Here is a 14,808-nt window from a genome sequence, read left to right as displayed (position 1 = left end):
GTGTATAAGAGACAGGATGAGAGGTGGGAGGGAAAGGGAGAGAGAAGGGAAATTGCATGGAAATGGAAGGAGACCCTCAGAGTTATACAAAAGTACATACAAGAGGAAGTGAGGGGAAAGGGAAAAATAATACAAGGGAGACAAATGAATGTCAGTAGAGGGGGCAGAGAGAGAAGAGGGGAGGGGAGGGGAGGGGAGGGGGGATAGTAGAGGATAGGAAAGGCAGCAGAACACAACAGACACTAGTATGGCAATATGTAAATCAATGGATGTGTAACTGATGTGATTCTGCAATCTGTATATGGGGTAAAAATGGGAGCTCATAACCCACTTGAATCAAAGTGTGAAATATGATATATCAAGAACTATGTAATGTTTTGAACAGCCAACAATAAAAAATTAAAAATAAAATAAAATAAAATAAAAAGTAAAAAAAAAAAGTAGAGTGTAACTTTCAGATACAGTAATCAAACATTATATTTCTTTGAAACCCTATAAAGCAGAGATTGACAGCCTTTCATTTCTTGGGATAAATAATACACACTTCCACCTCTATGGGCCACCCCATCATCACTGCAGCTACCAAACTCTGCTATTTTATTGCAAAATCATCCATAGATAACATGAAAGCAATGAACATGACAGTATCCCAATAACACTTTATTTACAAAAGCAGGCATCCAGTTTGGCCTGTGAGAAATTGTTTACTGATTCTCTTAGACGGACATATAATAGTATACAATAAAAATGAACTTAAACATAAAATTAGTGTAAAGTCTTATTTGCTCTTTAAGTATCCATTTCTGCACTAATAATTATTTTTTACCATTTCATTACAAATGGTAATCTAAGTTCTACTACAGAGTTTTATGTTCTCATAGAAAATAACTGTAAGAATAATCTCACCTGGAAGTTAATATCAGCTGTATGAAAATGCAAACATCAGAAAAGACTAGAAGCCAACAGGAACAATGAAGTTCTCGAAGGAGATACCGGAGTTCTGTGTCATTATTGCTTCTCAAATGGCTCCAATGTGTGTTCCATTTATTTTTTATGAAAAAAAAACAACAACAACAAAACTAAAGCAATTTAATACCATAATAGCTTGAGATTGTACTACATGAATCAACTATGCATGAGAATTAATACAGATCGTCACGATTCATCAATTAGAAAACAATAATTAAAAATATGAGAAAGACACCCTGTGCTAACAAAAACTCCTTGATTCACCATGCAGTTATTTAGTGGTTCTAATTTCATTGGGTGAAATTGTATCACAATGATTTCAGGACTTTAATGATTTTGTTGGTTGAAAGTATTCTGATTTTCCGGACTTCAGTGAGACTGTTTGAAGTTATCTATATGATCAGGGGTGGTCAAGTTAACCTCTGTGAGCCAGAGGTACAGGAGACTGGGTCCTGACTATTCCATAGCTTAAGAGTTCTTTAAAATTGTTTTTACTGTGTGAAGAAGCTTCTGAGTAATGTGGAATTGTTTTTGATTTATGAATAATTTTGGTAGACCAACCAGAACTCAAAAAATTACATCAGAAAATAGTACTATATAGAACTATAAGCAAGAGGTTAAAATACACTATTCAAAGCTCTTCTATACCATTATATTTTTTTTCTGTGCATTAGAGATAGAATATCCTTAGGAGGAATCTGTGATTTGAAATAAACACATTCACACATGTTTATTTGTGATTGGATATTTGCTCCTATCTCTACACTTGGAACTGTTGATACTGGCTGCAGACTGCTTGTTTGGGATCCAAATCATTAGGAAGAATATTTGAATAAAAAGTTTTTGAGTCTTTAAAACTAGCTTTTTCCTCACTGGAAGATGAAGCCTCTAAGTATACCTTTCTCCTTTTCCAAGATTATGTTCTCATGACTCCAGAAAATAAAGATGAAACTTAACATATTAGCTGTAATAATTTGAGCATAAAGTAATCACCCAGCTTGTGTGAATTTCAGTAGCACAAGGGTCTCTCAAAAGGGTACAGATGTGTTATCACAAAGCTTCAAGTCCAGGAGGTGGATTTGAATTTGACTTAAGGAAGGACTGATCCAGCACTGGAAACCTGGTTTGTTGTTTCACTCCCTCTTTGGCCTGTGCTTCCCCTGACCCTTAGTCTACCTCTTCTTCTGCTGCACTCCCTGCTCTTTCACCTGTGATCCTGTTCTTCTTCCTTTTTACATATGACCAACTTGGATATTCAAGGGACGCTATATACACATCTCCAGTTCCAGGAGCTGACGAAGAGGCTGTCTGCAATCTAGGGTACACCTTGCAGGGAGCACATCTGCACTAACCAACTAGAATAGCTGTGTCCACAACATACTGCATTCCTGCTTGTGATGTAACCATGCACCTCTGATAATGTCCACTGTCACCAGAGAGTTTGAGTGGGGAGAACATGTGTCCACCAACATAAAAATGACAGAGCCTGCACTTTTAAATAAAGAGTTACTTTAGTTCTCCTACAATTCAAGAGCAAAAGTATAAATTAAAAGCCACCACTCCCCCGACATAATCCACATATATCACTCACTAGGTGAGGAAACGGCCTGTTTTACCAGATAATGTGAGGAACTCCATGAATGTCTGTCTCCTCGGATTCCTTCAAAGGATGATAAAGCTGTTCTTACTTAACTTTCTAATGTCATGGAAAATGTTACTGTATTTCTCAGTCTTTAAACTTTTTTTTAACATTTCTTTGCCAAATTCCATGTGTTCATGCTGTGATAATTTTTAAGACAAAGCTGGATATTTTTGTTATTAATTTATTCAAGATTATTTAAATCATGTTCATATAAGACACTGTTGTTTATTTCATGTCAAACAAGGGGGTTGATTCCATTTCCCAGGTGACTCACTGAAATATCCTTCTCCTCAGGTCCAAGGTCAGTCTTAGTCTTGGTCTGAAGTCCCCCTTCTGTCTTGGGTGTGGGGAGTCCAGCTATGTGGCAGGTATTCTATTTGTCCTCTAGGATGCTCTTTTCACTTCTTTGTCTCCTGCTTGGCAGGCCACCCTACCTCTGTCTCTCCTTGCTCTGACTTCATTGGACATAGAATTCAGCCTCTGGATTCCACCTCTCTTGGTAACTTCCTTTGAACTTGTGATCTCTTTAGATGCTGAAAATTCTAAACTTTGCATCCCAATCCTGGCCCTTCCTCATGAACTATCTGACGTATCCAAGATACCAATAGAATAGAATGATATTTCATATTTTTTTTTCTTTTTCAAATGAATAAAATACATTACTTATCAACTTTAGAATAATTCTAAAAATTCTCTTTTGCATTTTGCCTATTCATATCATGATAATTTTCAAATATCAACAAATATCTGAAAGTATACTGCAAATTGCTACAAAACTGATTTGGATTATCTATATAAATCAAATATATTCTTAAAATTTATCATGAATAGTTTGATTTTTATATATCCATGCTATATTGAATGTTTTATATTGTGCCTAATTTAATATATGAACTTTCCTTTTTATTTTTGAATTCTTCTATTGTTGCTAATCTCAAACAAGGTATAGACCTTGTGTAACAACAAATAGTTATATATTCTTTTATCTGACAATAAACCATTAATTTACTCTGGGCTTCTGTTTAGAAATGGGATTTTATCATCATTACATTGCAATAGTTTTTCTATTGGCCAAGTGACATATACATAATGATTTGTCATTTCTGTCTGATTTGGAATGGTTCTTTTAGCATAAAGGAAAAGTTACTGAGTCATGATTTTCTCTATTTCTGGATTTAAGCCGCACTACTATGGATTTATAAACTATCTTAATACTCCTCAATTTTTCAATAAATATTTGTTAACTGAGACACTGTACAAATGGAACAAGTGGCCAATGAGATAATTTCAGCCTGCAAAATGCTTACAGTGCAATAAGGAAGGAAATGCATTTCTAAAATATGGATCTATAGGAACCAGTAATAGCAGTGAGTTTAAGCAACCAGCATTGCACTGGCTGTGGATGTCAGTGTGTTACTGGAGGGTAATTGAAGACAGCAGAATAGCCAGGAACATGGGGCACACATTCCTATTATGGCTTTTTAATGTGGGAGATGTAGGTGGGAAGTAGGAAAACATGAGATGTGAAAGATAACCTAGGTTAATATAAATAGAAAGCAAGAGGATTATTCTGAAGGAAATGGAAAGCAGCAGAGGTACGTTTTTTTTAAAGCAGGTATTTGACAATTTGCATTTTTAGTGTTGACTCTCAATATCCTATGGAGAGCAGTTATAGTGAGGGATGAGACAGGGTTTATTGGAGGATTTGGAGGATCTGGGGGCAGGGAAGAGCTTTAAAGGTAGTAGTTATAATTCATGCAGGTTGAAAATACGTTCACCTAATCATTAAGAATAGTGAAGAAGAGAAGCAGATAGATTTAAGCAGCAATGAGACATCTGAAGTGGCAGGATTTTGGGATTGGTGAACTCTAGATGGAAGAACATTGAGATTTCTACTTGGCAAGCGAGACTGAGTTTTTGAATTAAATCATTCAAATGATAATATATGCGCACGTTTGGAAAGTAGAATTTCTTTGTAATTACTTTTATTGAAAAATGTCTTGATTGATTATCATTCTCTATTAGTCATTCAAAAAATTGTTATTATTTTTCCACAGGCATAGTAAAAACATCTCTCTCTATCTCTCTCTCTCTCTCTCTCTCTCTCTCTCTCTCTAATCTGAAGATATTTTTGTCCGTTTATAAAACTTGATAATCTTTTTTTTTTTTTTGGTACTTGGTTTGAACTCAGGGGCAGTCTACCCCTGAGCCACATCCCTAGCCCTATTTTGTTTTTATTTAGAGTCAGGGTCTCACTGAGTTGCTCAATGCCAAGCTGTTGCTGAAGCTGGCTTTGAACATGAATTCTTCCTGCCTCAGTCTCCTGAGCTGCTGAGAATACAGGTATGTGCTACTGCACCCAGCTATAATCATTGTTTTTGATGATAACCTTTATATTTAAGGATATCTTATACCTCTCCATTGATTGTTTCCATCTTTCAATTTAGTTTGCACTGATGGCTCTTATTTTGAATATATAAATAATGGTTATTATTTTATAAATTCATTAATATTTTTGATTTGCAAACTCAACTGAGCCAGACCTCCTGGGTGTGACCTGTGCACCTAGGCCAGCAAAGTCTGCCTAAGCAGGGCCAGTCCAGGAGCTGGGCCGCCAGAGACCTCTGCATAGTTTAGAGCCCATGGAGATGATCCAAGCCAGCCGCTCCTCTCCTCAGGGGTTCTCCTGGCCCTAACCTGCCTCTCACTTGGAAACCACAATAGAGCCTGCTTCCTGGACTCTTCCTCACTCCTGTCTCCGCCTGCTTCCTGGACTGGCATCCTTCCCAGGTGTTCCCATGCTGCCTGCAAGGGTTTCTGTCTCTGGGGCACGTGAGGATAAGGACTTTGCTTTTCTGAGCTTATCATCTGTGTCCCATGGCCACACCTGTCTGAATGTGTCATGAAAGAATACAAAACACTCCCTTGGCCTGCAGGATACTGTGGGAGGAGTCCAAGGAGCCCCTTGGGTCAGCAATGTCAGCCCACAATCATCAAATCCGCTTATAATTAACTCACCATCTTGATCCTGCTATTTCTCCACAAGTGAAATGTTCCCAGAAAAACTGCTCCACTCTAAAGGTTTCAATAAGGCAAGTAAATTAAATAAACTAAGGAAAATTAAGTACTAGCAGTGGCACAGTGGAGGGAAAATATTGGACTCCCTATAAAGTTTAATTCTTTTTCTTGCCTTTCTTTGTAACTTTTCCAAGAATTTTGAAAGCAGAGAGCAGCTTAGTAATCATTCTATATCTTACAAGAGACACTTAACATTTTCTGTTGTGTGGATGTTTTAAAAATGAAGTTAAACCTCAAAAAAAAAAAAGACATCTGAATACTTGAGGGGAAAAAAGAGTGTTAACACCTTGAAATAAAATTAATGAATGGCTGATTTTGAAGAGAGAATGCTTCCATTATCAGAAGAGATTAAAAGAGAAGCATTTTGTGGAGACTAGAATACGACTTATGCAGATGTAGGGAACACAATGTAGAGATGTTTGGGTTCAGTCTTCATGAGAGATGGCAGCCCTGGGCACAATGGGTCAGGCATGCTGTGCATCCTACTTTATATCTTGGACAGCTCAGGAGGACTTGGCTTTGTTCTTGTGGGTGTCATGGTTGTGGTTTTGTTTAGTTCACCTTGCACTGTGTTTCCAGTTTAATTAGATCTAAACAGCTGGGGGAGATTTAATGTTTTGAATAGTTTTAAGATTCTGATTAAGCCATCCCAACCACAATGCATAAACAGAGAGTCTGCTGCCCTTTCCTACGATACTTATGTCCCCCAAGTTTTAAATAATTACTCTTCCCAGGCAAAAAATGTGTCATCATTCAGGTGAAAATTGATTCAGTAACACCTGTATGAGACTTTTTTTTTAAATAAATCAGGAGTCATCTTTGAAAATGTTATTTGGTCCCAGGATAAATATTTTAATCAAACCTAGAAAAATATTTAGCTGTAAAGTATATTGAATTTTGTAGAATTCATACTCAATGCTTTATGAAGGGGTTTTCTACATGTATTGAAATGATGATAGTGAGAACTGAAGCCACGAATGTTTGTAACCTGTCTTACCAGGCTGGCATGTGTGACACGTAAAGATTATTTTTGTGAAAAACCTCACTGTTGGCAAATGTTGTTTTTTTTTTTTATTGACTATATAAATTAGTGAAGCCAAATAAGGTATGCTGTGCAACAAATCTTGTTTTAATCATTTTAAATCACATGTTCTGTTTGACTAAGTTATCTAATTCTGTTAAGATAGATAATTAGGAAACACCATGGAGATGCCACAATCTCTGTATTCACGAACTACCAGACTGTAAGGCCACATATCATGGGCCCCTTGGAAGAGTCTGTCTGCACAATGGGCTTGTCCGGGTTACCAATCCCACCAAATGGTTTGGCTCCAGGGGATAGTTGGTATCATTATGCAGAAAATATATAAAATATTATCATGAAAGCAGAAGTAATTCTAAGTACCTCCATGGCATAGTATAGCCCATGGTAGCTTGCTATACTTCCACTCAGATAGATATTGTGTATTTTATCCATCATTGAACAGTACAAAAATGTAGAAAGAGTTTCCATGCATTTGAATTCTACTTTAATTTTTTTCTTTCTTTTCTTTTTAAAAACTTTAAAAGTATTATTTTTAATACTGGTGGCTTTACCACTGAGCTACATTCCCAGCACTTTTTATCTTTATTTTTTTATTTATTTTGAGATAGAGTTTTACTTTGTTGTCCAGGCTGACCTTGAATTTACAATCCTCCTGCCTCAGCCTCACGAGTAGCTGGGATCACAGGCATGCACCACTGCACCCGGCTCTTTTGATTTTCTTAATATAACTAATACACAACCTGGGATGATGGAGAAATTATTACTTTCCTGGAAATTGCAAAAATAGATTTCTGTGGCCCTTACACATATTTTACTTTTATTTGCTAAGCTTTTCTTTCCCCCAAATTTTACTAGGATAGGAAGGATAATTTGGAACATTTAGATTAAAGAGGAAAAAGAGCACCCTTTTACAGTAAGCTCAAATAAATAAAACTATTCTGTGAGGGCAGAGAATGAACATGTTGATTTCTTAAATGTCATAGCAGGGAAATGAGAATGTTTTGTAAAGAACTAAATCAATGTCCAAATAGGATCAGAGTGTGTGCCTCTGGGTATGAAGTTATTAAGATTTCATGTATAAAATAGTAGTTCTTTGTTATATCAGTTAAATTAAGCAGTCTATCCCTTTAATACACTAAGGCACAGATCGGAGGAGGCGCTGGCCATGCCTGCTGAGGTCTTCAGGGGAAGCCATACTTGTATGTTGTTGAGAGACAAAGAGAAGGGCCTGGGAGGTGGAGGTTCCGGGGAATGATGACCATGGGGTCTCCCCTCAAAAGCCAGTGTATCAACTCCACCAAGAGGAAACCCCACAGGTGATGCCCACTCTGAGAAATCATGGTAGGTGAGCTGGGGCACAAGCCTGCTAGAACAGTGTTTGAGTTGTAGCAACAACGACCGCAGTGTTTTTCCTGCTGTTGGAACAGAATGCAGCACACTGGGTGAATCATAACCACAGAAGACCATTTGGCTCAGGATTCTGGAGGCTGGACGTCCAAGACAATGGCCCTGTGCTTGACAGGGGTCTTCTCGCTGTGTTATAACAAAGGAGGGTCCCACATGGCCTGGGGACACTGAAGACAGCAAGAGCGCCAGGAAACCTCTGGGTGACAGTTCAGCTTGGTAGTAAAGCAGTTCCCGTGATGAGCAACTCAGGACTGAGCAGCCATGCAGGTCTGTGCATAAAGTGCTGCTCTGGTCACTCAGCACCTTGTGAAGGTCCCGCCTCCCAATATCATCACAGGGGAAATTAAATTTCAACAGCACTTTTGGAGGGGGCATTCAAACCATAGTGACATCCTGTCTGGAGGAAAGAGTCAAGTTCATCACATAATGCACAGTTTGCAAACAGGAGCACACAGAATTGCCCCCTGGAGGTAAAGCACAACAGATCAAAGAATACCGTCAAAATCCTAAGGAATCTTATGGACTCTAAATTGAGGACTGCTACCAGACATGAAGTGGCACGAAGAATCCAAAGTCTGTGAAATCCCCAGTAAGCCTTCCACCTCCAGCTCCACACTGAGAGGGGCATGTTGGAAAGATGATCTAAACTTGTCAGAAGAGAAACCACGTTATGTTTAAAATGAAAAAGGAACCCATTAGGAGATTTCAAGTGGTAAGGGGCCATATCTTAAAATTACAGAAGAGAGCATCAGGACTCTGCACCTGGACAATACTTCTCACCCACCATTCCTTCCTAAGATTTCATGAAATCAATTTGATGTGAACAACAACAATCCCAGGGATTTTAAACCACTATTATAAGAAGATAGAAACACACACACACACACACACACACACACACACAAAGATAGAGTAGAATAATGCCCACACAGAAAAAGGGAAAACTCCAAAGAGATAAAAGCTCAAAGGAAACTTTCAAAATAAGCTAAAATAAATTGAAATAGTTATAGAAGAAGCAAGAGAACTTCACAAATCTAAATTAGAAAAACTCAGGAGGTGATAGCGCACAGAAAACACTTTGAAATAAACAAATATAATAAGTTTAAGAATGACCACGAAGCTAAAGACACACTGATAATGCCTTTGCAGTAGTAAAATAAGAAAGGAAGAAAAATTATAAAATCAAGGTAGAGATGAAAGTCATAGAAGGAAAAGTGACTTGTATAAAATATGTTTCAGGAATATCTTCTTGCTTAATGGACGACCTCAAACAAAAGGCAAAGAATGAAATATTGCATGATTGCAAAAGTCTCAGAAGGATTACTTTCCATCATAATAGAACATTGGCTTCATAAATTTAGTCTTTGAAAATAATTGTTGTTCTTGGTATGTCTGACTTTTCCTTCCAGCACAATCTTTAAAACCCTTCCTTCTATTTCCAGATAGTCTTAATTTTTATACTGAATTTGTTGCCCAGTCATAATCCTTCCTTGAAATGAGTCCTGGCTTATGTTTTTAGCAAACAAAACCATATCTCCTCAGCATGCTCCAAACTTTAGTCAAAACGTTCATGCCATAAGCATACTAGTGATTCCTGCAATGAAAAGTACACAGGGTCCCAACCTTGGTGAATCTCCCACTTGGTGGGAATGTGTTTTAATTTTCAACTTCCTCTGATATAATTTGCTTCTTTCCAAACTATGATTTCCTTCCCCCGGGAGCTGGTGCTGACCTGCTACTGACAGCAGAAGCTGCTTCTACTTAGAACATTCCTCAGTGTGAGGCAGAACTCTGCTCTAGCTTCAAAACACTTGGGAGTAAACCTCCTCTCTGGCCCATACTAAGCATGTAACTTGAAGTAAGGAGCTTAATCTTTCTAAGCCTCATTTCCTCAGCTGTAAGAGAGCCATGATGATATTTTACTCCTTGGGTTTATTGTAGGGATTAATGGGGCAACATATGAAAGTTCTTTGTAAACTTAAAGCAACATACAGGCTTGAGGTTCATTACTGCTGAAAATTTCCACACTCAGTGTCTAATATGGAATTCATTTAACAGTCATGAAAAACAACAACAAAAAAAAAAAACCTCTGAACGTCTGCTAGTGTTCAATATCCAGTCAACTTCTTTCTCACTTGCTGAGTTTCTCTTTATGATATTTTTGACTTCTCTTTCTTTAGTTCTTTTCTTATTTGTGCACCTACTTAAGGAAATCAGAAAATATACCATTTAAGTATCATACAATTATGTTTTAAACTGCCTTGGTGTTTTCTAAATTAAGCAAACTTGCTTAGGAACTGACCTTTACCAAAGTTGCTAGCAGAGTGACTTATTGAAAAATATATAAGGAAACTCAATAGAAGAACAAGCTTAGGTAGTTCTTTTAATGTGGAATATTCATGGCACAAAGAAATAGCTAGAAAGGTAAATACTCACATTCAAACACATGTATGTGTTTTTTAAACTCTGGGTATGTGAATAGACACATTCTAATAGGTTAAATGGAGCATAGATCTGGGAAATTTTGCACATTGACCCAAAAGAGAATCCAGGATATTAAATAAGCTACATTTACTTTTTAGACTCAGAGAATGAAAACTTATTTATGAAGATAAAAATGAACAGAGACTTGCTTGTCTCCCCACTAGTGCTCTAGAAAGATATACTAAATCTAAGTAGGACTTCCCTGTGCAAGACAGTTTGGACGAAACCCAAAACTTAGAAAGATAGATGCGAAAATCGTCTTTGAAATCATAACCTCTCAGCAACACCTACTGAAAACTCAATTAATTGCCACCACTGCATGCACTCTTGTACACACAGAGAGACTAAGAAGCATCCAGACATTGGACAGGAGGAAGAAGAGGAGAAGAAGATACCCTTGTTATTATTCTTGGAGAGAATGCTTTCTCTAAAATTTTCATAACATTAAGGGAATGCTATTATAAGACATTTAATTTTATCCAATGAAGACATAGAAGTTTATTTATCTATTATAAAATTAATTATGTACTCTGAATTAAAAGTGCTCATAGGGAACAGATGTTGCATTTTAAACTATCTTATTGACTGTGGAAAGATTTTTACTTTCTTTAATCAAAATGATGAGTGAGATACTCAAACACCAAAATATCTTTATCTTACAACATAAATCCTGTTTGGTCTTAATGAATTAATGTCATGTTGAGTGTGGATTCTATTTTCTACTTTTCTGAGATTTTTTTTTCATTCAATAAGACAATTGTGATTGTACTTTTTTCTGTTTTAAAGCTATTTTTACATCAGCTTAATCTGAGCTTCATTTAAAAAACATAATTTCTGTTTTTTTTCTGTTTTGATGCTTTAGGAAAGGAAAAAAATTGAAGCTTATTTATATAAATATTGTGCATTTATATAAAATTTATTCCTAGATATTTCCTTACAATAGTAAATAAATTATTTTGTTATGTTTCTTAAATATTAAAAATATGCACAAGTATTGAATAATTAAATTCAAGAAAACTACCATTAAATGCAAAAAATAAATATAGCATATTTAATTTTAATTCACTTTGGTAACAGGCATTTCTAGACAGCACACAAATCCTGAAAGTTAAACTGAAATCATTAATAAATTCAAATTATTGGAATTTTTAAAATAGCAAAATATTTAAAGAGCCTTAGAGTTGGAAGTTGGTTACTTAATACTCAGATGAATGTGGCTGTGGAGCACACTGTCACACACCCAGAGGTATACTGCAGGAGATTTCCTTCTCCTGCACAGGCACCTGTGGGTGCCAGAGGGTGACCTCCTGTAGACAGGGTTGTGGTGGGGACCCTGCTTTGGTCTGCCGCCCTAGCTGGGTGTGGATTCTGGATGAGATGGTTCAGCTCAGATCTTTGTACCTGTGCATGATGGTGACCAGGCTGAGAGTCACTGTGAAGAAACCCCTGTATATCACAAAATGTCAGGATGTAAGGCCAGTCTTACAAAGAATTGTGATTCTGTACCCATGACATCTCCTAACTCACTATTGACCAAAACAAGTCCCACAGACAAAGAAAATGTCAAAGAATAACAACACCCGCTCCCAAGAGGAAAACAGAAAATTTTCAAGTATGACACTAACAAAAACTGAAAATTTGGGTTAATTTGTCAATTTTTTAACAGTGAGGGTGAATTTGCAAACATTATATAAAAAGAAGCTTTCTTGTATATAAAGAACTCTTACAAATAATTGGGTTTAAGTATAAAAGAGTAGCAAAAGTTGAACCAACATTTTCTAGAAAATAAATAGAATTTTATTATAACCAAAGACATTCTATTTCATTTATGAGATAAATATAAGTTAAAATTGTCAAAGATTGACAAAAAATGAAACAAAGAAGAGCTGTCTTGTGTTGGTGAGGCATCCTAATGCATTACTGATGGATATGTAAATGCTTATAGCTACAGAAAACATATATCTATACCTACATAACTATTTGCATACATATTTTGCCTCTATGTTTTACATATGTATGTTTAAAACATGCACCATTGTGCCTCTAATAATCCTATTTCTTCATATATATTTGTCCTGGTGTATTTCCACTTTTGCTACACAATTCTGTGTAAGGTCATTCGTGGCAATAGTTTACAACAGCTGAAGAAACATCTAGACAGTTATCATTCTGAATGTTTAATGAAATCTCAATACATCTATAAAATTTTCTCCAGTCTTTGGAAAGAATCAGGCTAGCTCTGCATGTCCTTCTGAATGATCTTCAGGAAAAGCACTCCCCACGCATACTTATCCTGAGATTCTGTTTGTGGGAAAGTGGGTAAACATGCAGAAAATTCCTGAAAATAAAGTAAAAAAAAATTAGTAACAAGGCCATATGTCTGTAGGAAAGGAAATTTGGAAGCAATTAACATCTATCAATGAGGTGAAAGCTAACAAAACAGCAATCCCTTCAGAAGTCATCTAAGAAGACTGAGCCGGCTTTTAAGCATTTGGGGAAAATGACCAGTATAGTCCCACTGAAATTTTAACTCTAGAAATGGTGGTAGTTTCCTGTTTCTTGTTAGAAGTAGCTTGATGGTACTTCAAGGCCTCTCACACACTTTATGATATATGTATTCAAGAGAGAGAATATGAATTTTAATATGCAAATTTCTTCAGGCCAACCACCACACTCTTTCATTTTCTTTAAAATTACCCAGAACTATTCCTGAAGATTTTGACAATAACAATCTATATTCTAATAATTTCCTTGTTATCTTTCAGCCTTAGAAAAATTATCTGCTCAAAAATTTTATAATACTCTAATTCCATCATTATAAATGTTATCTTCTGAAGACATCAAATACAGCAATTGAAATGAAGCCTTAATAAGGATATATATTTTTTTCCTTGTTGGGGAATTTCCTTTACTTCAGATCTCTTGATCAATTTTCTTGAAAGTAAATGGACATAATAAGCTAAACTCTCTGTTATTTTTAAAACAATAGTTTTTCTTTGACATGCTAAAATATGAGACACTTTTTTTGCCTAAACATTTGCATTTTCTTAAGAAGTTATTTCTTTTATCAGAACTGTCATTTCAATTTGATGTGGGCTTATTTGTACAGGTTTTTATTTCACAAAGTCTAAGTGAAGTTAAAGTAACTTGGTCTGCTTTCTTTCATAGTCTATTACAGAAAATCTTAAAGAACCCACAAGTCATTTATTTGTTATTATAGTTATATTTTCACAGCGCTGAGTACTGGATACAGGCCTTGCACATACTAGATAAGCTACCACTGACCTACATCCCTAACTCTAGAAAAAAATTTAGTGACCTAAATATGACCATAAATTAAGTCATAAAATTATAGGTTTGTGTCCACGAGGAATGTATTGTAGCTTTTGAGGTCTTATTTTCCTCATTGGAAGATGTGAACAATAATAATTACTTCTTGAGTCTGTAGCACTTTGTGAAATATATTAGAAGATACTATAGTTTGGATGTGAGGTATCTCTCAAAAGCTCACATGTTAAACAATGCAAGTAGGTTCAGAAGAGAAAAGATTGGGCTGGTAAAGCTTTGACCCAATCACTGAATTAATCCCCTGCTGGGATGAACTGAGTGGTACCTAAAGGGGTAGGGTATGGCTGGAGGAGGTGGGAATGGGGGCCTGGCTTTGGAATATATATTTGTATCTGGAGAGTGGAGTCTCTCTCTCTCTGCTCTCTGATCACTATGTGAGCTGTTTCCCTCCACCACACTCTCCCTCCATGATTTTTTGCCCCACCTCCAGCCCCAAGTAATGGAGCCGGCCTTCTATGGAGTAAGACCTCTGTAACCTTGAGCCCTCAAAGAAACTTTTCTTCCTCTATAATTGTTTTGGTGGGATCTTTTAGTCACAACAGTGAAAAAGCTGACTAAAACAGAGAGCACCTAAGGAAAAAATAATTAATTGGTATCTCTGGTTATTTTTACCAAAATGTTTATTACATGTTACTATGACAAAAACTTCCATTTCTTACATCAGAACCAAAGTATACCAAGTTTTTCATGTTAATTAATCACAATGAGCTAATCACACAGTAATAATATAAAATGTATTTTGCCTTTGTGATGTTCAGGATAGAGAGATAGTTTGGACAGAAAGATAGAAAATAGATAAGTAATAGATGATATACCGTGTACACTAACAGTTAGC

Source organism: Marmota marmota, unplaced genomic scaffold, assembly GCF_001458135.2.
Source record: "Marmota marmota marmota unplaced genomic scaffold, marMar, whole genome shotgun sequence".
In the NCBI taxonomy this organism is placed as follows: Eukaryota; Metazoa; Chordata; class Mammalia; order Rodentia; family Sciuridae; genus Marmota; species Marmota marmota.
This window is presented reverse-complemented; position numbering follows the sequence as displayed.